This window comes from Schistocerca nitens, chromosome 2 (genome assembly GCF_023898315.1).
Source record: "Schistocerca nitens isolate TAMUIC-IGC-003100 chromosome 2, iqSchNite1.1, whole genome shotgun sequence".
In the NCBI taxonomy this organism is placed as follows: domain Eukaryota; kingdom Metazoa; phylum Arthropoda; class Insecta; order Orthoptera; family Acrididae; genus Schistocerca; species Schistocerca nitens.
In genome coordinates, this window is record NC_064615.1 from 820,089,248 (window position 1) to 820,114,989 (window position 25,742).

The following is a 25,742-nucleotide window of genomic DNA, read 5'->3' on the forward strand; positions in this document are numbered from 1 at the left end:
TTTTTGCATACAAAGTGTAAATGTTACAAGCATTGCAGCCAAGTATCCATTCGCGTTCCACATTTCTGGACGTGTCAATCGCCACAATAACAGGTTTTGGGGCTCTGAAAACCCATACAACGTACGTGAACACACCCGGGATACTCTGAAGCTTAATGACTGGTGCCGTAATGCGTGATAAGGCCATACGCTCGTTTTTTTCGTGTAGAAAACGAAATGGGAAATGTTTAGCTGGACACGCTCGAACTGTTCCTGCTAACAAAAATCGAAGAGATGCACCGTACTTCATCTTCCAGCATGTCAGTGCACGATCATATTGGTATTTGAAAGCTCGAGATGTGATAAATGAAGGTGGATGAGTCGAGGTGGTGCCATCGCATGGCCCCTGCGCTTCATTTTTCTTTTTGTGCGGTTATGTCAAGGATCGCGTGTACGCAACATCACTCAGTAATATTGTAGCCCTTTATGGACGAATCAGTTAAGCAATCAGAGCTGTTGGTGCTTCAGTACTGACCAGTACATGGGCAAAATTCGAATATCGCATTGATGTTCTACGAGCGATGAATGGGACACACAGGGAAATTCTGGCATAAAAGAAAAAGTTTCCAAGTTAGGATTTTTGGAAATGATAGCGGAATTTTATGAATACCCTACATTATAGGGGATGTTATGTGTAGTAGTTACATACGGATGAAATGATTAATACAAGGCGAAGATACTGTGGAAATGAGCAACAAATCGAGCTTCTTATAGCTTAGAAAACAAGTAAAAGAAAAGTTGAAGTGAGAAAATTCACGTGGAGAATTCAGTATTGCAATGAACTTGCTGCATTTAGCTGATGGTAAGCTGCTTATGTAGGCTCCTAAAGACATCCACAGGAAGCGCGAATGGCTTACAAGGATGTTGTTTGGTAATGACGCAAGGTCGCTTAGGCAAAAAGTGTGGAACTGATTTAGTGATATCATACACACTCTGATGAAGGTCCTCAGAACAGTGCAAATGGTACATTTTACAGCATGACGCCGTCTACAACTGTTTGGGAATTGACTCCAGTAACGAAAACCCAATGACTATAGTTCATTGGCATCAGTAGCCTGAATTACGAGGAACCAAGGTGGATTACCCAAAGGTCCCAGACGCGCGTCCGTCTCGACGGTGTCCGGCGAAACCTAATAGAGACGGTGCTGATTATGGGTGGAATGGCTGCGCTATTACTCTGCGACTGGGGACGCAGTGCGAACTGCTGGCCGTAATTACCGAGCCGGCTGATTGGCTCGTGGGCCGTGGCCGCAATTTTACATATTCATGGCGGACCATCAGCCGCTGGGGTCAAGGAACCGCCACGCAGCCAGCGGTATACGTCCACAACCGCGGGAACCATGCGGAAATGTCTCCTCACATTCTGCCCACAGAGAACAAGCATTTGAGTTCAAGGTTTGACAGATTTAATCCTGTTGACAAAGAAATTACCGTCTAGTTTATCTTTTTCTTTTCTTGTGGGGCTGGGGGTGGGGGTGGGGGGGGAGGAAGATGTGGGTGTTTGATACGGCCTGTCACTTAATCTCCTATACTAACTTCTTCACTTCAGGGTAACCAGCGTCCTCAATTATTTGTCACACATATTCCTGTCTCTTGCTTTCCCTACAGTTTTTTTTTATTCTCCTGCAGCTCCCTTTAGTACAACGACCTTATTCTTTGATGCCTTAACACACGTCTGTCACGAACTTCCCTATTCTCGGTTGTATTTTCTACATGTTCGAATCCTCGCCACATTTCATACCTTATCACTCCACCTAATTTTCAACGTTCTTCTGTAGCACCACATGTCACTCTTCGACAACCTTTTTTCGCGTTTTTGCCACAGCCCATGATTCAATTCCATACAGTGCTATGCTCCGGATGCACATCCTCAGAAATTTCTTCTTCTAGTGAGGGTATATATTTGATACTAGAGTTTTTCTTTTGTCCAGGAATGCCCTCATTGCCTGTGCTAGTGGGTTTTTGGGTTCTCCTTGTTTTGTCCACCATGTATTATTTCGTTTCGCCTACGTCAATTTTTATGTGTTTATCTCTAACGGCCTTTCTAATATTCTTTATTACTTTCGCCTTTCTTTCGTTTACTCGCTGTCCATAGTTTCTGCTCTTTAAACTGTTCATTTCATTCAATAGGTTCTGTAAGTCGTCTTCGCTTTCATTGAGGATAGCGAAGTCTTCATCGAATCTTACGGACACCCTTCCGCTCTAATTTGTCTAACTTGTAATCCAACTCTTGAACCTTTGGTTTATTTGCGTCATTGCTTCTTCTATATATAGACTAAACAGTAGGAGCGAAAGACTTCCTTTTTAATGGGAGCACTTCGTTCTTGGTCTTTCATTCTTATTGTTCCTTCTTCGTTCACGTACATGCTGTGTAGCTATTACCGGTCTTTCACTGTAGCTGACGCCTATTTTTCTGAAAATTTCGAAAATCATGCACCATTTTATATTGTTTGGTAGAAGGCATTTTATAGATCGATAAATCCTTGATTTTCCTGAAGTCTTTCTTCTGTTATCAAGCGCAAAGTCAGAACTACATCTCTCGTCCCTTTCCCTTGCTTAACGCCAAACTGATTGCCATCTAATAGACTTTTCTCATATCATCGTACATACCGCAAGTACCAATTACAATAAAGTAAGACTGGTGACTGAATACCGCCTACAGTCTTAAATTCTGCTTTAAATAGTAATTCCATCATAATGATTTAATTGAGTTTCATATATAGATCCCTTCAGGGTGTTTGTACTCTTATGATACTCTTGTCTGAAAAGCACAGCAGTACTATTCGTCCGCATGAAAGCAAAATTCTTTGTGCCCCCCCACAGTCGTTTTCTTACCTACTTTTCAGCATCATGAATCCGACTCGGGAATAATCACCATTAGAACAACACAAACCGAGTAATAGCTTCAGTCACGGGCATATCTACTAAAACAAGAATAATGTTTGTTTTTTTCTGCATGCACCTCTTATATTATTATAAAAATTCTTCCCCACCAGAACATTTTTTTTTTTCAAAGCTCTTAACTAGTGCATTCTATTCTTTCCCTCGGAACTCGCTATTTCTGAAAACATCCACAAACACATTTGTGCCTGCTACTAAAATAATAATAATAATAATAATTATTATTATTATTATTTCTTTCCTTTCTCAGACCTTAGGTCTAGGTCTGGTTCGAAATGAAAGTGACGCGGACCTTGATCAAGCGTGACTTCCTTTTAACTGTACGGTATATGTTACATTGCGTTTAGGAACTTTCGGGTAATTGAACATGTATCAATAATTACGGATTTCTGTAGTTGTATATATATGTTTGGATGTAGCTGTATTGCGTTGATGTACTGGTGGATATTGTGTGGTATGACTCCTGTAGTTGATAGTATAATTGGTATAATGTCAACTTTATCCTGATGCCACATGTCCTTGACTTCCTCAGCCAGTTGGATGTATTTTTCAATTTTTTCTCCTGTTTTCTTTTGTATATTTGTTGTATTGGGTATGGATATTTCGATTAGTTGTGTTAATTTCTTCTTTTTATTGGTGAGTATGATGTCAGGTTTGTTATGTGACGTTGTTTTATCTGTTATAATGGTTCTGTTCCAGTATAATTTGTATTTATCATTCTCCTGTACATTTTGTGGTGCATACTTGTATGTAGGAACGTGTTGTTTTATAAGTTTATGTTGTAAGGCAAGCTGTTGATGAATTATTTTTGCAACATTGTCATGTCTTCTGGGGTATTCTGTATTTGCTAGTATTGTACATCCGCTTGTGATGTGATCTACTGTTTCTATTTGTTGTTTGCAAAGTCTGCAATATCTGTTGTGGTATTGGGACCTTTAATAATATGCTTGCTGTAATACCTGGTGTTTATTGTTTGATCCTGTATTGCAATCATGAATCCTTCCGTCTCACTGTATATATTGCCTTTTCTTAGCCATGTGTTGGATGCGTCTTGATCGATGTGTGGCTGTGTTAGATGATACAGGTGCTTGCCATGTAGTGTTTTCTTTTTCCAATTTACTTTCTTCGTATCTGTTGATGTTATGTGATCTAAAGGGTTGTAGAAGTGGTTATGAAATTGCAGTGGTGTAGCAGATGTATTTATATGAGTGATTGCTTTGTGCATTTTGCTGATTTCTGCTCGTTCTATAAAGAATTTTCTTAAATTGTCTACCTGTCCATAATGTAGGTTTTTTATGTCGATAAATCCCCTTCCTCCTTCCTTTCTGCTTAATGTGAATCGTTCTGTTGCTGAATGTATGTGATGTATTCTATATTTGTGGCATTGTGATCGTGTAAGTGTATTGAGTGTTTCTAGGTCTGTGTTACTCCATTTCACTACTCCAAATGAGTAGGTCAATATTGGTATAGGATAGGTATTTATAGCTTTTGTCTTGTTTCGTGCTGTCAATTCTGTTTTCAGTATTTTTGTTAGTCTTTGTCTATATTTCTCTTTTAGTTCTTCTTTAATATTTGTATTATCTACTCCTATTTTTTGTCTGTATCCTAGATATTTATCCATAATTTGTATTATTTAGCATGTTGTATAGTGGGTTCAGAGCAAGGCAGAACCAGAAAGGACTTAATGAATCTCCTTGGTATATTCCACGCTTAATCTGTATTGGCTGTGATGTGATATTATTTGAATTTGTTTGGATATTAAGTGTGGTTTTCCAATTTTTCATTACTATGTTTAGGAACTGTATCAATTTAGGATCTACTTCGTATATTTCCAATATTTGTAGTAACCATGAGTGGGGTACACTATCAAAAGCTTTTTGGTAATCGATGTATGTGTAGTGTAGCGACCTTTGTTTAGTTTTAGCTTGATATGTCACCTCTGCATCTATTATCAGTTGCTCTTTACATCCTCGTGCTCCTTTGCAACAGCCTTTTTGTTCTTCATTGACAATTTTGTTCTGTGTTGTATGTGTCATTAATTTCTGTTTAATGACTGAAGTTAATATTTTGTATATTGTTGGTAGGCATGTTATGGGGCGATATTTAGCTGGGTTCGCTGTGTCTGCTTGATCTTTAGGTTTCAGATAAGTTATTCCTTGTGTAAGTGTATCAGGGAATGTGTATGGGTCTGCAATGTAACTGTTAAATAATTTAGTTAGATGTGAATGTGTTGAGGTGAACTTCTTTAACCAGAAATTTGCTATTTTATCTTTTCCAGGGGCTTTCCAATTGTGAGTAGAATTAATTGCTTGGGTGACTTCATGTTGCAAAATTATCACTTCAGGCATTTGTGGTATCATCTTGTATGTGTCTGTTTCTGCTTGTATCCACCGTGCATGCCTGTTATGTTGTACCGGGTTAGACCATATGTTGCTCCAGAAGTGTTCCATGTCTGTTATGTTTGGTGGATTGTCTATTTTAATGTGTGTGTTATCTATTGTCTGGTAAAATTTCTTTTGGTTTGTGTTGAATGTTTGGTTTTGTTTCCTTCTATTTTCACTTTTTTTGTATCTTCTAAGTCGTTTGGCCAATGCTTGTAATTTCTGCTTCTTTTCATCTAATTGCTCTATCACTTCTTGTTGTGAGATTTTACCTACCCTTTTTCGTTTTTTTCTGACATTTCATTTCTTATAAATTGTGTTAGCTGTCCGATCTCTTTTCTCAGTTTTTCTTTTCTGATCTGTAGCCTGTGTTGCCCTGCTGGTTTTGTGGGTTTCTTCTGTGTGTTGGTTGGTTCTGATCTCTGCCTAGTGTGTATATTTAGTGTAGTGAGTGCTGCTATATAAACCAGTAGTTGTAACTCTTCCATAGTTGTGTTTTCATTTATTTTGTTATGTATGATTGTGTTGATAGTTTTTATTGTTGTTTCGACTTGTGGGTTATTTGGCGGTCTATTCAAGAATGGTCTAATGTCTGTATTTGTGTCTTTGTATTCTATATATGTCAGCTGAAATTTTTCTTCTATATCTAACATGTGTGTCACTTCGTGTTCTATTTGTGCTTGTTCTGGTGGCTGTCTTAAGATTTCGTTTTCCGCTGACTGTTCAATTGATGCGTGTTGTTCTTTGTTTGTTTGCTCTGGGATGTTTGAGTCCATTACTGTATTTTTTTCTTCTTCTGATTGCACATTATTTTGTTCCAGTATTTGTTGAACTTGTTGTTTGATGTTTTCTAATTCTGACTGGGGTATCCTGTTATTTTTGATTACTACACGGATCTGATCAGCTAGTCGTTGTTCTGTTAAAAATTTTAATTCTGGGTATCTGGTGATAAATGTTGTGTATACTTGTGATCTGTATCCAGTTGTGTTGGTTCCTAGATTTGTTGCTTGGTAATAACAGACCATGAGGTGTCGATTAACTTCATCTCATCCTCTGTCTTTGTTTTCCTTCTAGGGTGGTTGCAGGAAGCATATCCTGCAAAACACCTCTATTTGGATTTGAATCATTTTCCAGTTGGCTAGCAGTGTCGTTACCATTGTGGGCGGGCATAGGGTTCAAGCGTCGTCCCCGACCTTGACGGCGCTTGTCCGAGGCTTCTTTAGTTCTGTCCTGAACCAACTAATCACACTAAAAGGGGGGTTAGCCCTATTAGTGGTTTGTTCTTTTCGTCGCCTTTTACGACTGGCAGAACATACCGGAGGCCTATTCTTTTCCCGGGCCTCCACGGGATTTATTATTATTATTATTATTATTATTATTAGTAGTAGTAGTAGTCATGGTGGTAGTGTCTCTTGTATTGACTCTACCATTTCTTTGGTCGTACTATTATTCACGTTGTAATTAGATACATTCAAATTGGTTGTGAAATCATTTTCAATACTTTTATTATTTCTCACATTAAAACAACTGATATTTTTTAAAGAAAATATCTAAAAAGTACTGTATGTGTAAATGCCTGGCGCAATGTGAGAGCATGAAGGCCGCATCTGATCACGTTAAATAAATAAATGTTTGATTTTATTCATAACAGGTACGAGATCGTGATTGTTATAATCAACGTTAAAATGTCGGCACAGTCATCAATTTACAGTGCAAAAAGCACTAAAATTGAAGCGTAAATATGTCTCACACCTGCAGGTCTTTACAAGTCGAGCAGTCCGCTTCCATATTTGATTATACATTGTCAGACGACTTTGAGCTGATCTGTAGCAGTTTCTGACGACGAAATTATTGTATAAAATACATCTGCTGCGTCAGATTGGAATAAGAACATGTGTCTTTTCTGATATCTCCATCTTCTTCGTTAGGAACTGTCATGCAGTCAGAGATAACGTCGAAATCTGCGATGCTGTTGGCCCCACCACTTTCGCTGAAACGTAAACAACTGGCAGAACATCTCTGGGGTCCCTCAATGTCGACAGTCCGCTTCCATGCAACACTCGTCTTTTATTTTTATTGTGGCATCATTTTAATCCCTGTCCCTGGTGGGGATGGGCGGGCCTCCGAACTGTTTTTTACTATTCGATGTTAACATTTTTTTCTTTCCCTGTCTTTCATCATATTACTCATGACTAATTTAACCCAGCATCTCCTAATAATTTACAACTGTCGACGTATGACAAATTAACCACACTGAAAATCCGTTTCACGTTTGCGTTACAATGTATCTTTACAATTGTAATTTTCTAGAGGCTACCTAGTTGCTTACATACAAGATTCCACCTAAGCATAATTTACATAAATATAGAATACAATTACGGGAAATGCAATTTGTATCAAGCGATATTAGGATGTCTGAGTTTGCAGCAGTGCTTGTAAGTTTCTTAGCACGTTTGACATCACGTGTTCGTTGATCTCTTCTGTACAACTAAGAAAATGACCGCCGTCCCGCCCGAAGTTCTTGTTACACATTCTAATCTCTGCGCCCTCTCTAGAGATTGTCGTGAATAGTCTGAAAATATTGCAGATTTGTTTCGACTACAGAATAACCATCGTAAGTACATACATCACCCAATGCGGTCACATCAAACTTGTGCTTACACACATATATCTTTCAAATTTGAATAGACAGTCGTACGTATGAACATATTGGGAAAGCAAGCAGCATACTTGATAGAATACTTCCATTTGTCTATCCAATGGTCGCTACATATGGGAATCCTATGACTTACAACATAAATTTTAATATTTTTGTCGTTGGTCTGCCAAACGTTCCGAAACTACACGGATTCAGTGACCAATATAGCTGCTCATTCCGACAGGGTCTGCTGTAGGGACCTTGAAGGAAAGACCTTAGCTCCGTCGCTCGGAGGATAGACATTGTGCCTGGACTGTCCAGGACCCAACCGATTATGTTAGATGAGTCCCACAGAAACGAAGGACTGCAACACACGGTTCGTCTTTTGATCGTTAAGCATAATCGGAGATCGGGGTGTTAAGTGAGCATTCTAAAAGAAACTGAAACGGAGAAGTGATCTTAACGTTTGACAAAGGACGTACGAATCGTGGCCATGGGAAGAATCATTGTAGTTTAAATAGTATATGGCGACATGTGTGCACCCACTTTGTGCTCTCAGAAGAACGTGTCACCACTGTTCTTCGGTTCTATAAGAGAAGCTGCGGCGACAAAACGCTGACGATTAGTCAGACGTGTCGGACAAACTAATCAGCTAAATGGTCGCCGTCGTTGCAATATGCTACAGTTCCCTAATGAAACGCGATATGGAATTATTCATGCTGAAAAATAGCTTTGTGCTGGCTTAATCGGCAATCTGGTGATAAACAAGGTTCGTTACGATCGACAGCGACTAACGAGCAATTATCCGAAAAGCACTCGCGATAAATTAAGCCGGAAACTGTTCACGTAGTTTGTGCAATTTCTCTCGAACACGTTCGATTAATCGAGTTCTACGCTAACTAGGAAATAGTGTTGCGGGCACGGGACGTGACGGCATTAATCATGTGCGTGGTGGGAAAACAACGTCACACCTTTCGTTAATAAGTCGGTAAGCCACAGGACGCTTACTCTGTAGGAAGTGAAGTGGATCAATAGCTGCTACAGAACAAACAGTCACTCAAGAGTATCAGCCTCAGCACGTTTAACAGGGTCGTTATTATTAGATGTTCACTACAGTGTAGACGGGAAACTATTTACCGTATGGGTACTCAACTACATAGCAATGATGGTCAGACTGTGCGCAGGGGACTGAAGTTTTTAAGCGAGTTAATATTATGGCTTGCCGTTAGGCACCGGTACTGGTACAACGATGTAGGATTCAAACACAAGCATCATTGTCCATTGCAGTTGCAGAAAGTTAACATGGGTCTCGACAGGGTGAGCAGAGCTTTACACGTAAAACTGTTTTATCAAAACAACACCAATGAAACTGTTGTTCTTCGTAAGCATCGACGCATTTCAGGAATACAGCGTGGTCCTCTTTTCGCACCTGGATTGAAGAACATGATTCGCAAGTTGGCATTAACTGACGATTTGAGAATTGCTCCTGGGAGACGCCGAAGGCCAATTGCGCCACAGATTGTTGAAGTTACTGTTGCCGTGGCTGAGGATGCTGGACGCATCGTGCTATCTTCAAGAGTACACGAGCTGTGTCATGACAGCTGAACATTCCACTGTCCAATGTTCGAGAATTGCTGCGAACAGCTGTGTGGTTCCGGACGGTCGCGAATGCTGATTGTTGTCACATTAAGCAACATGCGTCACCTGGAACGTAAACATGGTACGCATTAACAAATATTACTATCTCATGCGGAAATTAAAATGTATTTCTTTCAGGGGTTTATTCGTTATTTCTCTTCCGCATGCCCATACAAACATTTCCACAATGTTTCATTGTCCTATGATCACTCGTTTTTCTACGGGACCATCTCGAGTAGCGAAAGTTTAATTATAACCACCATATGAGACTGTAGGCTTTCTCCACGATAAAATCTTCTCTGGTTGACAGCCGAGTCAATGCGTCGTTCTCCGGCAACATTTCAGCAAGTTTCTTACTTGCCATCTTCGACTGAAAAGATGGATAGATAAGGAGACAATTACAGAGAAAGGGGGAGAGGGAGAGAGAGAGAGAGAGAGAGAGAGAGAGAGAGAGATGGGGGGGGGGGGGGAGCAAAAGCAGCAATTAGTGCTCATCAGTAGAGTAACGATTCGACGTCTGGAAGTAAGTGATACTTGATCTGAAAGAGATAGGTTTACTATAAATAAATAATACAGAAAGGATAGTTGCAATATCATAAGTCGAAGAACGGATTCTACAGCACCGAGATATTTAATAAAAATGGTTCAAATGTCTCTGAGCACTATGGGACTTAACATCTGAGGTCATCAGTCCCCTGGAACTTAGAACTACTTAAACCTAACTAACCTAAGGACATCACACACATCCATGCCCGAGGCAGGATTCTAACCTGCGACCGGAGCGGTCGCGCGGTTCCCGACTGAAGCGCCTAGAACCGCTCGGCCACACCGACCGGCATTTCATACTCCGGTTTTTTTTATTTAAGAGCTACCAAAAATTCTAGTGCACCATTACCCTACGTACTAGTTGGTTCACTACGAAAGTCTCCGTTTTATAATAACTGAGAACTGTCATAGTGTTTATGAAAGAGGAATGAAGTAACGATTATCTCGTTGCGGGCCGGCGGACGGTTCTGACCTACCAGTGAATGTAACGAATGACATTCGATCAGCAAATGAGCTTCATTGAGCATCGCGAGAACCGTGTCACTATTATTTCACTAAACAAATTGTAAAGTTCTTAAACGAGGTTTCCGGAACATGACGAAGTGCGGCAGGAGCGGTTTACAGGAAGAACGCATAATGCTGTTTTCCAGCCCATGAGACGTTGACCTACGCAAAGTTCCTTGCACGTACCGGTCACGCAACGACTGCAGCGCTGCCCAGCGGGGGCTCTCGCAAATTAAGTGCTGAGCGGAAGACAGCCGCGTCCGGTGCCTGCTTGTGATGTCACACGACTTGCCGGTAGCTACACTCCAAGACTCTAAATTACGACGGGTTAGCTCTTGCCTCTCTTTAGTAAACTCACAATCAGCGACCATGGGTAAACATACCGACATATGTCAGTACATTTATAGTTAATAGATTGTGGCAAGTCGATGGAGATTTGACAAGTTTCGTGTAACACATTTAATCCTAGTCTTGCGGCTTTTATCTGCTGGAAACGACATAGAGTACATAAATCAGCTATCTAGGAATTAATTCAACCAGTGTATTTATCCTTGAGTGGATATTCTAAGTTAATTACGCCTGATGAGCACGCAGGTGTTAATGCCGCTCCCTCGGGCATGGGTGTGTGTGTTTGTCCTTAGGATGATTTAGGTTATGTGGTGTGTAAGCTTTGTTAATGCCGAATCTATCGTACGAAAAAAAAAAAACCATCTGTGTTCCTGACTTACTTCACCTTGTACACATGACACGCAGACTGACACGTACAAAAACTTAGTTTATCTACAGCAAAATCTTCCATAATTATGTTACTACGTATATCCTCTGACGGTATATGTGTACGTTAGTCAGCATACGTATACCATTATTCGTGAGTAATTCAGTTCAGTACTGGTAAAGTATATGCATTCAGTGATTCAGCTGCCCCTGCCGCTGTCGTTTTATACAACCTGCAATAGCTACAGCTGGCCTTCTTAAACCACGCGGGAGGTTCTCATTATCTCGTTCTTTACGAGCAAACTATTAGTTTTACACAGACTTTTCTGACTGCGCTGCTGCTACGGTCGCAGGTTCGAATCCTGCCTCGGACATGGATGTGTGTGATGTCCTTAGGTTAGTTAGATTTAAGTAGTTCTAAGTGACTGATGACCACAGATGTTGAGTCCCATAGTGCTCAGAGCCATTTGAACCATTTTTTTTATGTGGTTGTTGTCTACAAGGGAATTGTTTTGGTAGAACCGTGATGCCTCTCGACTGTTCCCATCTGCTTGGTCGTACGCAAACACCATCTCGGCTTGGCTAAAAATGGCCGGCCGGAGTGGCCGTTCGGTTCTAGGCGCTAAGGTCTGGAGCCGAGCGACCGCTCCGCTCGCAGGTTCGAGTCCTGCCTCGGGCATGGATGTGTGTGATGTCCTTAAGTTAGTTAGGCTTAATTAGTTCTAAGTTCTAGGCGACTGATGACCTCAGCAGTTAAGTCGCACAGTGATCAGAGCCATTTGAACGATTTGGCTAAAAATGGCTCTGAGCACTATGGGACTTAACTGCTGAGGTCATCAGTCCCCTAGAACTTAGAACTATTTAAACCTAAGGACATCACACACATCCATGCCCGAGGCAGGATTCGAACCTGCGACCGTAGCGGTCGCGCGATTCCAGACTGTAGCGCCTAGAACCGCTCGGTCACCCCGGCCGGCCCATCTCGGCTTGTTCCCGACATGAATACCAGGAGAGTTCTGCTGCTTACAGTACGCTGCGTCAGTCAGTCTCACACCCTGCAACGAACATGCGGCACGTGGCCAGAGGAACTGTCAATCGTCAGCGCCATCTACCCTGGCAACAAAACATTTCCGGACACATGCTCATAGGACCTTATTTCCTCCCTTTCCGTCCGTGCAGTTTGCGTGTTTTGTGAATGTTCACCCCGTATAGATCACTGTTTGTAAATATTTCGTCGCACTGGCGGGCGCAGACTTGAGCACAATACGAGTACAGCAGGGCCCGTAAATAGCGAGCAGCAGCCGGTCGGCGTGCCCGGTGAGTAACGCGCGCCTGCATACGGAACGACTCGCAGTAGTACGTCAGGGGCCGTTGTTCTCGGCGCGGCGGGACGGGCTGTCGACGAGTCGACGCCTGCCTGCAAAATACGAAGAGCCGTGGTTGTGTGTGTGTGTGTGTGTGTGTGTGTGTGTGTGTGTGTGTGCGCGCGCGCCACGCCCGCCTGACGGATAGCGGCGCGCCGCTGGTCCCAGGGAAGGAGGGACGCCGGCCTCTGTTGTCCCTGCTTTCACTTCCTCCACCAACAAGTGGTCGCCTGTTACGGAGGAAAATTTTCACACGGCATGGCCAGCCTCTCAGTGCACGGGTTAAACAGCAGTATTAAAGTTTACTCCTAAGGCAGGCCGGGGTGGCCGAGCAGTTCTAGGCGCTACATTCTAGAACCGCGCGACCGCTTCGGTCGCAGGTTCGAATCCTGCCTCGGGCATGGATGTGTGTGATGTCCCTAAGTTAGTTAGGTTTAAGTAGTTCTAAGTTCTAGGGGAATGATGACCTCAGAAGTTGAGTACCATAGTGTTCAGAACTATTTGAACCATTTTTTTACTCCTAAGACCAATGACAGCCTGCTGAGTTTTACCCATAACGGTACACACGAAAACAATAGAAGGTAAATGGTATAACAAAACTCTCATCTTGACCACAAGTATTTACACTGGAAAAAAATATTCCATCATCAAAAATAATTAATGCAGAGTAAGAAGTTTCGGGTAATGTAGGTAACATGTTGTTCTTGTTGTGGTCTTCAGTCCTGAGACTGGTTTGATGCAGCTCTCCATGCTACTCTATCCTGTGCAAGCTTCTTCATCTCCCAGTACGTACTGCAGCCTAGATCCTTCTGAATCTGCTTAGTGTATTCATCTCTTGGTCTCCCTCTACGATTTTTACCCACCACGCTGCCCTCCAATACTAAATTGGTGATCCCTCGATGTCTCAGAACATGTCCTACCAACCGATCCCTTCTTCTAGTCAAGTTGTGCCACAAACTCCTCTTCTCCCCAATTCTATTCAATACCTCCTCATTAGTTATGCGATCTACCCATCTAATCTTCTGCATTCTTCTGTAGCACCACATTTCGAAAGCTTCTATTCTCCTCTTGTCCAAACTATTTATCGTCCATGTTTCACTTCCATATATGACTACACTCCATACAAATACTTTCAGAAGCTACTTCCTGACACTTAAATCTATACTCGATGTTAACAAATTTCTCTTCTTCTGAAACGCTTTCCTTGCCATTGCCAGTCTACATTTTATATCCTCTCTACTTCGACCATCATCAGCTATTTTGCTCCCCAAATAGCAAAACTCCTTTACTACTTTAAGCATCTCATTTCCTAATCTAATTCCCTCAGCATCACCCGACTTAATTCGACTACATTCCATTATCCTCGTTTTGCTTTCGTTGATGTTCATCTTATACCCTCCTTTCAAGACACTGTCCATTCCGTTCAGCTGCTCTTCCAAGTCCTTTGCTATCTCTGACAGAATTACAATGTCATCGGCGAACCTCAAAGTTTTCATTTCTTCTCCACGGATTTTAATACCTACTCCGAACTTTTCTTTTGTTTCCTTTAATGCTTGCTCAATATACAGATTGAATAACATCGGGGATAGGCTACAACCCTGTCTCACTCCCTTCCCAACGACTGCTTCCCTTTCACATCCCTCGACTCTTATAACTGCCATCTGGTTTCTGTACAAATTGTAAATAGCCTTTCGCTCCCTCTATTTTACACCTACCACCTTCAGAATTTGAAAGAGAGTATTCCATTCAACATTGTCAAAAGCTTTCTCTAAGTCTACAAATGCTAGAAACGTAGGTTTGCCTTTCCTTAATCTTTCTTCTAAGATAAGTCGTAGGGTCAGTATTGCCTCACGTGTTCCAACATTTCTGCGGAATCCAAACTGATCTTCCCCGAGGTCCGCTTCTACCAGTTTTTCCATTCGTCTGTAAAGAATTCGCGTTAGTATTTTGCTGCTGTGACTTATTAAACTGATTGTTCGGTAATTTTCACATCTGTCAACACCTGCTTTCTTTGGAATTGGAATTGTTATATTCTTCTTGAAGTCTGAGGGTATTTCGCCTGTCTCATTCATCTTGCTCACCAGATGGTAGAGTTTTGTCAGGTAGATAACATAATTATGTGATTACGCCAACTGCTCTCGTTATTGACACCTGGCCCCTGCCCCCCCTCCCCTTCCCCGTGAATAAATGCAAACACCCATGACTGCGAGCATGCTGTACTTTTGACAATGTCCAAGAGCGCGAAACGGAGCATCTTGGGCTCGCGGAGGAGTCCAGCGACCTTTGTAACAGATAAAATTATAAAAAAATGTTCAAATGCGTGTGAAATCTTACGGGACGTAACTGCCAAGGTCATCAGTCCCTAAGCTTACACACTACGTAAATTATAAAATCTACATGTCAGTCACATTCTGATTTCTTAAAATGCATAACCAGTTTCGGATCTGCAGCCATCATCAGATCCAAGGAGTACAGTAGCCATACGTGGCGAAATTAGATAATTGCTAAATGATGAAATACACTTTTGTAATGCACTCAATGAGACGATCGGTCGTCACGTTGAACAACAGCTACGAGCTTACGTTGTTACTCTGAAGTGTGGTTTGATAAAAAATGATTATTCATTTCCGAGCGTGGCTTTCCTTATGTCTAATCAATTCCTCTGCTATCTATATGATTTTGAAACTATTCACGTTACGAAACTTCCTGGCAGATTAAAACTGTGTGCCGGACCGAGACTCGAGCTCGAGACCTTTGCCTTTCGCGGGTAAGTGCTCTACCAACTGAGCTACCCAAGCACGACTCACGCCCCGTCCTCACAGCTTTACTTCTGCCAGTGCCTCGTCTCCTACCTTCCAAACTTTACAGAAGCTGTCCTGCGAAGCTTGCAGAACTAGCACTCCTGAAAGAAAGGATATTGCGGAGGCATGGGTTAGCCACAGCCTAGAGGATGTTTCCAGAATGACATTTTCACTCTGCAGCGGAGTGTGCGCTGATATGAAACTTCCTGGCAGATTAAAACTGTGTGCCGGACCGAGTTCCAGTCTCGGTCCGGCACATAGTTTTAATCTGCCAGGAAGTTTCATATCAGCGCACACTCCGCTGCAGAGTGAAAATCTCATTCTATTCACGTTACGTCTGGGTATACCAAGCAGTGGTTAACACATTTTTACGAGAGGACTGCGTTCTTAATTTACGTCCGGCCATCCAGATTGAGGTTTCACGTGGTTTCGCTAAATTGTTTAAAGCAAATAGGGATAGTTCCTCCGCAAATGACACAGTCGAGTTCCCTTCTCGTCTTTCCTAAGCTTTCGTTCCGTTTCTGACCACTCAGGACGTTAAGGTCCATACGGCATTCCTTACGTCGCGCTATCCGGTGATCGCTGGTACTGTCGTTATTACTTTCTACTACTTCTCTTTGAGCAGTTGTCACATCTGTACAAAATTTCTGACTTGACAATATTTTCGCCTCCGACTGTAATTGTTGTTTATTTTCCACTGTTAGTCAATTCCTGATATTGTGCCATTCTTAACTGGTGAATTAAGACAGGCCACCAAGCTGTCCACCTAACAGCGGGCAAGCTTTCTCCCTTGCTTTCTAAGGAGTTTAGACTGTTGTTTTTATCCCTGTGGTCTGCAGTCAATAGACTGATTTGATGCCTGTCTCCATGCATATCTATCTGAACAAAGCATAGCTTATGCATAGCTACTGCACCCTAATTCGAGCAATTTCAGTTTGCTTACTATATTCGAGCCTTTTTATTCCCTATACTTCCCTTCATTACCAAATTGATGGTGCGCTGATCCCTGCGAACGTGTCCTATCAACAGATCTCTGTTTTCTAGTCAAGTTCCGCTAAAAAAAATTTAAATAAAAAATTGCCTGTTTCGGTTCATCTAATCACCAACATTCTCCTCCAGCATCATATTTCAAGAGCTCTGGGTCTCTTCCATGTTCTGTTTATTTTTCACGTTTAATTTTAGTACAGAGCTCACCCTGAGACAAATCTGTGACTAATAATGCTGCAAGATTCCAGCCTTGTAGCTTTCACTGAAGGTAAGGAAAATTACAAATGTTCAAATGTGTGTGCAATCTTATGGGACTTAACTGCTAAGGTCATCAGTCCCTAAGCTTACACACTAATTAACCTAAATTATCCTAAGGACAAACACACACACCCATGCCCGAGGAAGGACTCGAACTCCGCCGGGACCACCGCCCCAGACCGCTCGGCTAATCCCGCGCGGCAAGGAAAATTACAGCGTCTGTAGAATGGAATGAACAGTCTAAGTAGTACAGAATTGAAGAGAGAATAAATAGAAGAAAAACGAAAGTAATGAGAAGTAGCAGAAACGAGAATAGCAAGAAACACCATTAAAATTGGTGATGACGAAGTTGACGAAGGTAAGGAATTCTGCAACGTAAGCAGCAATATTAACCCATGATCGATGGAGTAAGGAGGACATAAGAAGCAGGCTAGCACGAAAAAAAGGGCATTCCTGGTCAAGACAAGTCTGCTAGCATCAGACATAAACCTTAATTTGGGAAGTAAATTTCTGAGAATGTGAGTTTGGAGCACAGCGTTATACGACAGTGGATCATGAACTGTGAGGAAACTGTAACAGAAGAGAATCGAAGCATTTGAGGGATGTCATCAGTGACGGTGAAGCATTACACTATTTAATACATTATTTGTAACAAAAAAGTACGGTATGGTATATCAGAAGTAAATCTAATGATTGTCTCTAACTAGAAGTCTGTAAATATATGTGTATACGAATCAGCTTATTTTAAGTTGGTCTAAACTTGTAAATACTTTGACATGTCCTATATCCTCGTAATAAGAGATCTACGGATGAACAAAGCTACTACTACTACTACTACTACTACTAGTAGTAGTAGTAGTAGTAGCTTTATTCATCCGTAGATCTCTTATTACGAGGATATAGGACATGTCAAAGTATTTACAAGTTTAGACCACAGCAGCATACATAATTAGTTAAAATATGTTTTCATTGTTATTTAAGTGGAAATACATAATGCATGGTCAACGTCTTACAGTCATAAAGGTGACAGGCTGCTCCTGTTATACTGGTGGCCATAAATACCGACTTCTGGCTGTCTATTGTTTTTTGTTTGTTTGGTTTTGCATCCAGCAGGGACGTCAGAATTGATGTTACTTAGCGTGGGGCGAGTTGTGATTTTGTTTCAGGTGTCTCGTCTACGAAAGAATCGAGAGATTTAGCGGCCGGTCTACGCGCACTTCGTTGCAGCGCTGCGCTCTAGACACGCAGTTTGCGGCGACAGGACAGAGCACAAGCGCACGCTAGGGAGGCGTGCACAGGCTAGAGTCTTGAGGCAGCCACGCCCGTCGTGGGCACGCTCCAGCCAGCGTTCTGCCCTCGTAAAGTTACTGCAGAGCCACTGGAGCGATAGCCATACGCACCTGAGCCACGGCTAATGCTTTTGTATTATGCAGCGTTTACAGCATTTCGCAGTTAAACAATGGACCTCCAACCTACAAAGTGGTGGAAGCGACATCTTCTGGTCCTCCTAAGTCATCAGGTGAATTTTTTCTGGTGTTTCGGCAGGTATTTGCAATTTCGTTTTTGCAAAGTAAGCTGGCGTCAGTTCAAATAAATACTGCTCTTTACTTCTTTCGTGCGACGCCCAGTGGCGGCGGAAAGTATCGGTTTTTTTGCTGTTACAAACAAAATGTATTTAGAGCGGAACTTATGTGTCCATTCGATAGAGTAGTCCCAAATTAGTCTAGCGCGATATTTCTTTTATCGACATGCACTAACAGCGACGGTAAAACACGAAGAATAACCAGTACAAGCAGTACAGTAGCAGTTAGCGCCGACCGAGACTATGCTATTGGCGCTGGAGAACTGGATATTATCCATGTTTTAGTGCTCCGTTAATACATACCCATAAAACAAATATCCGCCAGACTAATCTGAGGCCGTTCTATGGAACGGGCACTAAAATATCACTCTTAAAAATCGTTGTTTTTAATCACAAACAAACCAAAACTTTCCGTCGACATAGGGCGTCACGTGATAGGCAGTATCCGTTTGCGCTGACGGCAGTTACACTTTGCATCTTCTCAGATGCGCCCAGTGGCGCCTTAGCAGGGACGAGTGTGTGTGTGTGTGTGTGTGTGTGTGTGTGTGTGTGTGTGTGTAAGACACTTGAGGTTAAATAGAGGACGACTATTTCGGTATAACGTCCTCCCCCCCCCCCAAAAAAAAATGGCTCTGAGCACTATGGGACTTAACATCTGTGGTCATCAGTCCCCTAGAACTTAGAACTACTTAAACCTAACTAACCTAAGGACATCACACACATCCATGGCTGAGGCAGGATTCGAACCTGCGACCGTAGCGGTTGCGCGGCTCCAGACTGTAGCGCCTAGAACCGCAAACAGGTAAATACAAAAACAAACAAAAGTCTCAAGGGTCACAAACAGATGATGTAGTCGACTTTTTCTCTCATCGTCTAGATCCACAACCACACAATCCCAAACTATGGAATGGCGATGGAAGTTCTCAACTCATTCTGACTGAGGCGAAGAGCCAAAAACTGTCCATCATGAAACATTTGAATGTTACGTCAGAACTTTCACAGTGAGTGGAAGAACTTCACAATATATCTGCAGGAGCTTCTGACTGGATTTCAAACTTGGACTTAGGGCTATGAATCCATAATGAACCAATAGGTACAGAGTGTGACAGGTATAGGTGCAGATATTTTTATATATGCTGCTTTAATATAAGCACGCATCAATGTGTTGGTTGTTTTTTCTCTGCGTCGAACAGTCTTCTCACAAACATGTCACAAAGTTGTACGACCTGATGTTTTCTGCACTGTCGTACTGCACCACTAGTGGACTACACCTGTACACTATAGACTACCCGTTTTGCGTCCACGTGTCCACACTTCAACACCCGACCTGCTGCGCAGGCGAATATAAGCATTAGTGGCTCGCTCTTGGCACATGCACCTGAAGGTACCTAACTATAATTGTTATTCAACATAATACGTAAATCACGATGTAACGTTGTTCAGTAACCCGCCCTTAGACACCACAGAAATTTCTACACTAATATCCGTTACATCCTCGCAAACCGTCCTCATCTCCAACCTTCCAAACTTCACGGACGTTCTCCTTCGTTGGGTAGCTCAGTAGGTAGAGCAGTTGCCTACAAAGTGGCAAAGGTCTTGAGTTCGAGTCTCGGTCCGACACCTAGTCTTAATCTGCAGGAAGTTTCATATCACACTCTGCTGCAGAGTGAAAAATTCATTCTGGGAATATGTTGCCTGTCTCTTCTGAGAAAGTATGCTCTCCCTTCTCGAAACACTTCGCTCTCCTTTGGCTTTTCTTTAGCCAACATATTAATACTACTACGATGACGTATTGAGACAGGAAAGGCTTCTAAGAAAAGGAACCAAACTTTTAAATCAGCAACGGGCGAGCAGCACCAGAGAAGAGAGAGTGAGTGTAAGATTAATCCATCATGATTTTCTGTTATTTCCCCGTAATGTATGGTAAATGCCAGAGTTACATAATCACTTTTTTCATCACTCTTAAAGGCTGTATAAAGTTCCAGGGCTCTGAGTCGACCCTTTCCACAGGGTAGTAAATACCAATAAGCTTAAGCCTCTGCACTCTAGCTGATCTAGAACGCTATTAGCAGCGCAGCACTCTTCGACGAACGTCCTCCGCACTTGAGACCTCAGCTGCCGGCGCCCACACATCCTCCGTGCTGGTTTCTTGTCCTGATTCCGCGGGAAAGTCCACACTGCACACTCATCCCCTCCCACAGCACTCGACTGGCCGCTAAGCGATGTTCTGTCTCTGTGTCCTCTTTGTCTGAAGCACTCGCCGCATTTCACCGTATTTCTTTTACTGCAGCTTTTTGCGTAACATTGTGCCTGGATACACGTTAATTCGCACATTAATGCGGAGAACCGAGAGCTCGTTTCTTATAAGTGTGAATTGTCGCTTTATAGGAATCGTCGGTTGCCGTCATATATAATGCTTGTAATGCTTGTTTAATGACAGGTATTACGCGACGGTGACAGGAATTAAGAAAAAGGAGTTTTTAGAAAAGGAGACTGGTGAGGGGCTCAAATCAGTCCAAAGGAGATTACAATCATTTATCTCTGTATAACTGGCTTGTATCATTACAGGCGACAAAGGGTGCTCTGCAGATATTAGATGAACCGTTTTCGCTAAAACAGCATTTATGTCAAAGAAACACGTTAGTTATCAAACGAACGTCTGAGGAATGACAGAGTTTTTGCTAAGAAATGTACAGGGATCGTTGTAATTGTAGTAGTTTATTACTAAGATTTTTTTTTTTTTGCCATCAGTCTTCTTACTGGTTTGATGCGACCCGCCACGAATTCCTCTCCTGTGCTAATCTCTTCATCTCAGAGTAGCACTTGCAACTTACGTCCTCAATTATTTGCTGCTGTCTTCCTCTACAGTTCTTGCCCTCTACACTTCCCTTTAGTACTATGGAAGTCTTCATTGTATCACTACCATTATGGTGACTGCCTGGAGCAGTGACACAAATGTTCAAATATATTTTACATCGTAAATAGAGGGTTATTCGAAAGTATCTCCAGGGTTCCGAAAGGACTGCTTGAATAGAACACATAGGGGGAAAAAGTGGCGATAACAGTAGATCTAAGTTTCGATTCTTAATACGCGCTATGGTATTTTTGCAGTAGGGGCATATAGACAAATCATCCACCCCATATTGTCGGACCTAATTATTTCGCACCTGTAGACAGGTGACAAAATGAACAGATTTCCTAAGTGAGCTGCTGTACCGCCCTCCCAAACCATTCGTGTCAGCCACTTCAATATTTTGTCTTGACGCTTTACGCATCGGAAACAGTATCCACAGCGAGCAGTTGTATTGCGCGTTAAAAACTTGGCGAGATGCTCTATGTACTGATGTGTACTTTCTGAATGTGGTAGTTTTCGTGCAGTCGCTTTCTGAAGCTCTGGAGATACCCATGAATAATCCTGTGACGTATGTAGTTTGCAGCTGGGGCAAACATTTCATTGGATACAGCGTCTCAGTCCACCTCTCAAGTCTGCTTCGATCCAGATCAAGACGTTACCAAAATCGGACGCATCGACTGCCAGCCAGCACCAGAAGTGACCAGACCACAGTAACGGTGACTTTGCGTCATGCTGGGCCATACGCAGAGAACTGTGGTGTTACTGATTCCGGCCAAAAAAGCCTGGGCTCCGATTGTCTAGGATAGTACAGGCCGAGACCAAGGCTCACTTTACTGGCCGCTGCCATGCGCCGCCAGAGAAAGAAGGAAAATGTGTACATGGCGTCACAGTTTCTGGCGATGAGGATGTGGTAGCGGAAAGCGGCTGTCAGCTGAGTGTGTGACTCACAGCGGCCGGCCGCGCCGCACTGCCGCAATACAGGTCCCAGGCGCGATCCGGTTACGTCGCGGTCGCGCTCAGTTTACAGCTCTCGCCTCGGCAGCTAATGAGACGGCAAATCGCTGTTTACACTAGGCTCCTTGCCCTCGTTCATGCTAGTCCTGAAAGGTGTTAAAGCGAGCGACAGAACTACGATGACGAGGATATGTCCGTACTGGGCAACGTTGATTCCGCTACCCTACACACTATCACAGAGACTTCGACGCCTCAGATATAAAACTATGCACTACAACTTACTTTACACAGAATCAGAGCTGTGATGGAGGGAATGAAGAGGAAATAGTAGCCGTGCATCGTGCAAAGGATCACTCCAGCGCCAGAACAATAAATTGCAAAAAGGAGGTCGCTTGGAGGAAATCAAAACACAAAAAAAATCAAATGGCTCTGAGCCCTATGGGACTCAACTTCTGAGGTCATTAGTCCCCTAGAACTTAGAACTAGTTAAACCTAACTAACCTAAGGACATCACAAACATCCATGCCCGAGGCAGGATTCGAACCTGCGACCGTAGCGGTCTTGCGGTTCCAGACTGCAGCGCCTTTAACCGCACGGCCACTTCGGCCGGCATCAAAACACAATTAGCGATTGATAGAGAGGAGACGGTCTGGAGAGGCAGCCACGTTCAAAACTACACGACCTGAGGCCTCTTGCCGGCCGAATACCGAAAGCGAAAATTTTCAACCATCCGGATTTTAATCAGCTTAGCCCCGAAAGATTGTAAACGGAAAATTAGTTCACGAGAGAGTTACTTGTAAAATTGAACCTGTTTTTGAGGACCTCATGGGGTGAGAGCAACGCCCGCGAAAGGCAAAGATCTGGGTTCGAGTCCTGATCTGACAGACAGGATATGTCACCAGACCGTATACTCTCAGTCAGCAAGAGCTGCTGATGAACTAAATCTTCATGTACTACAGGTACCGATCATCTCACAGCCTTCATGTATTACAAAATTATTAACAGCCTGAATCGCAACATTTAGTGTGGCGCCAAATAAAATAAAACTCATCCCTTGTCGCAGCCGTCAGTAGTAAAAACACATTAGACAATAAACTGTCAAATGAACTGACACAATTGGTTCAAATGGCTCTGAGCACTATGGGACTCAACTTCTGAGGTCATTAGTCTCCTAGAACTTAGAACTAGTTAAACCTAATTAACCTAAGGACATCACAAACATCCATACCCGAGGCGGGATTCGAACCGGCGACCGTAGCGGTCTTGCGGTTCCAGACTGCAGCGCCTTTAACCGCACGGCCACTTCGGCCGGCGAACTGACACAATTGATCAATCTTTGTACTCTATCATAATCTGGATCCATCATCTGGACAGAAGTTAACATTCTGACTCAATAAGTCATTTACTTGAGACATATGTGAGGATCCCATATCCTCAGACATCATATAAGTATTGATTTTCCTTTGGGCTCTGTTTTTGAGTCCTTTTCTCTGGCCGCATGTATCGTGATGTGTCGGTGGCTATGCAGCATAGTTAACCCAATCGCACAAGATTGCCTTAGCGTGCGACAATGGTTTGAGTTTATAGCTGTTCGTGCAGTGCGTCTGTGTCAATAGCAAGTCGGCAGTCTCGCGCTGCATGCAATGTTTACAGACAGTTAAAAGTGTGAGAATCGAAATGTGTCTCATGGCACACTACGCCGTTAATCACAGTCTCATGTGTGATATTCAGTACTAGATTAATTAGTAGCGCCAAGAAATTTGGACAAGTTGGAGTTTTCGTGTGAAAAGTTTTACAGGAAGTTCTGGTACACACACGACATTCAGTCATTGCGTAATTACGTTGTTGTTGCTCGTATAATGAACGAACAAAAACAGAAATCAAAGATTGTTACCCGTCATTAAATATTCTAAATGTCACCATCCGTTGTCCGCATCATCCTAAGATACTAATTAAAACGATTTCAAAACGACATTAACACAAAATAGAGACGTTGACCAATTGCTTGACAAAGAACAACAAAGGGTGATATGAAAGAAGAGGATTAATGTGATGTGACCATTTCAGAGGGATTGTTACACATGTCTTCAAGTCCTGCTACGAGAACAACGGCAGAGAACGAAGGGGGGGGGGGGGGGGCGAAAGATAAAGAAAGAAAGAGAGAGAGAGAGAGAGAGAGAGAGAGAGAGAGAGAGAGAGCGTTTCGTTATTACAGGTACAAAAGGATGTGAGCAGATAACAATGAAACTAGCAAATAATTCTAATATAGATCTGGAAACCAATAGTTTCCCCGATATTACGTATTACAACTAAGTACATCAACTTCTTATTAAAGAGTCCCCGAGGATCCAAACTAAGATATGCATTTTAGGACAAAAACAAGTTGTACCTACAGCAGAAGTGAAGTTGAAAAAAAAACATGCAGCAAGTAGCAGTATGCAGACCTTTTTAGACTGTTTCCCTGTAAGTAGAATTTACGCTCGCAAACAGATTTTTTTAACTTAACGTTTTGTAAAAATAAATTTTTATCATCAGCAAAATACGTAACATAACCCTTGCTGCCTTGGTCTGCTGCTGTAGAAAGGCGTCTCTGCTGTTCACTAACACCAGCTATATAACAATTCTCCACCTGAAGATGACAGTGTAAAACATCGAAATGCATAGTGGCAAAATATATAAATGACACAGTATTAAGTATCAGTTTGGCTGGAGCAAAGCAAAGCTTTCAAATATTCCCACAAAAAAAAAAAAAAATACATCGCGTTCAAGGAAGGCCATGGTATTTGCAAGCTTTGAGCGATACACTTCTTGTCGACGATTCGTGCTACAAATTCCGTAATAGCAACATGAAAATGTGGTGGTGCATCATCGTGCATGTACCATACACGCACCCCTTCTCCATAAGCAACATCGTGCAAAACAAAACGTCGTTTTTCCATGAAATTTCCGTTCCTTTCACCTGCCGAGGAGCTGAGGCCTGTATATCCGTACGGTGGAAGTCGGACCAGCATGCCTGAGCCTCTGTTTGCAGCCTTCACTAGAGAGCCGTCATCTTTAAATGTCGTTGCGCGAAGAGATTTCTTCAGTTTCTCAAAGACATAGTAATCACATGGTACCAGGTCAGTGATGTAGGGTTGGCGTTTCCATGCGGTCTACCCAAACTTTGTGATGTAGGAGGTTTTCACACTGACATGTGCCCGGGAGTCATTACGTAATACCAGAACATCGTGTTTTTGGCGACGTTGTCAAACGCGACACAGCAGAGTATGAAGCTTATAAGTATTGTTGCTGGTTCTGTGCGGCAAAATAGCCACAAGCAACAGTCCTTCTGAGTCAAGAAAGGCAGTGCCGTCACTTTTCCTGCAGAATGCCCAATTTTGAATTTCTTCTTCATCGGCGAGTTTGCATGATGCCATTCCATCAATTGCCCTTTTGTTTCCGGTTCAAAGTGACGCAACTATATTTCATCTCACGCCACAATTCTTGCAAAGAAGTCATCTTCAAATTCGCGCACTCTTCCCAAAATTTACTGCACACTACCTTCTGTGTTTCCTTGTGGCCGGTGCATACTCGCTACCCAC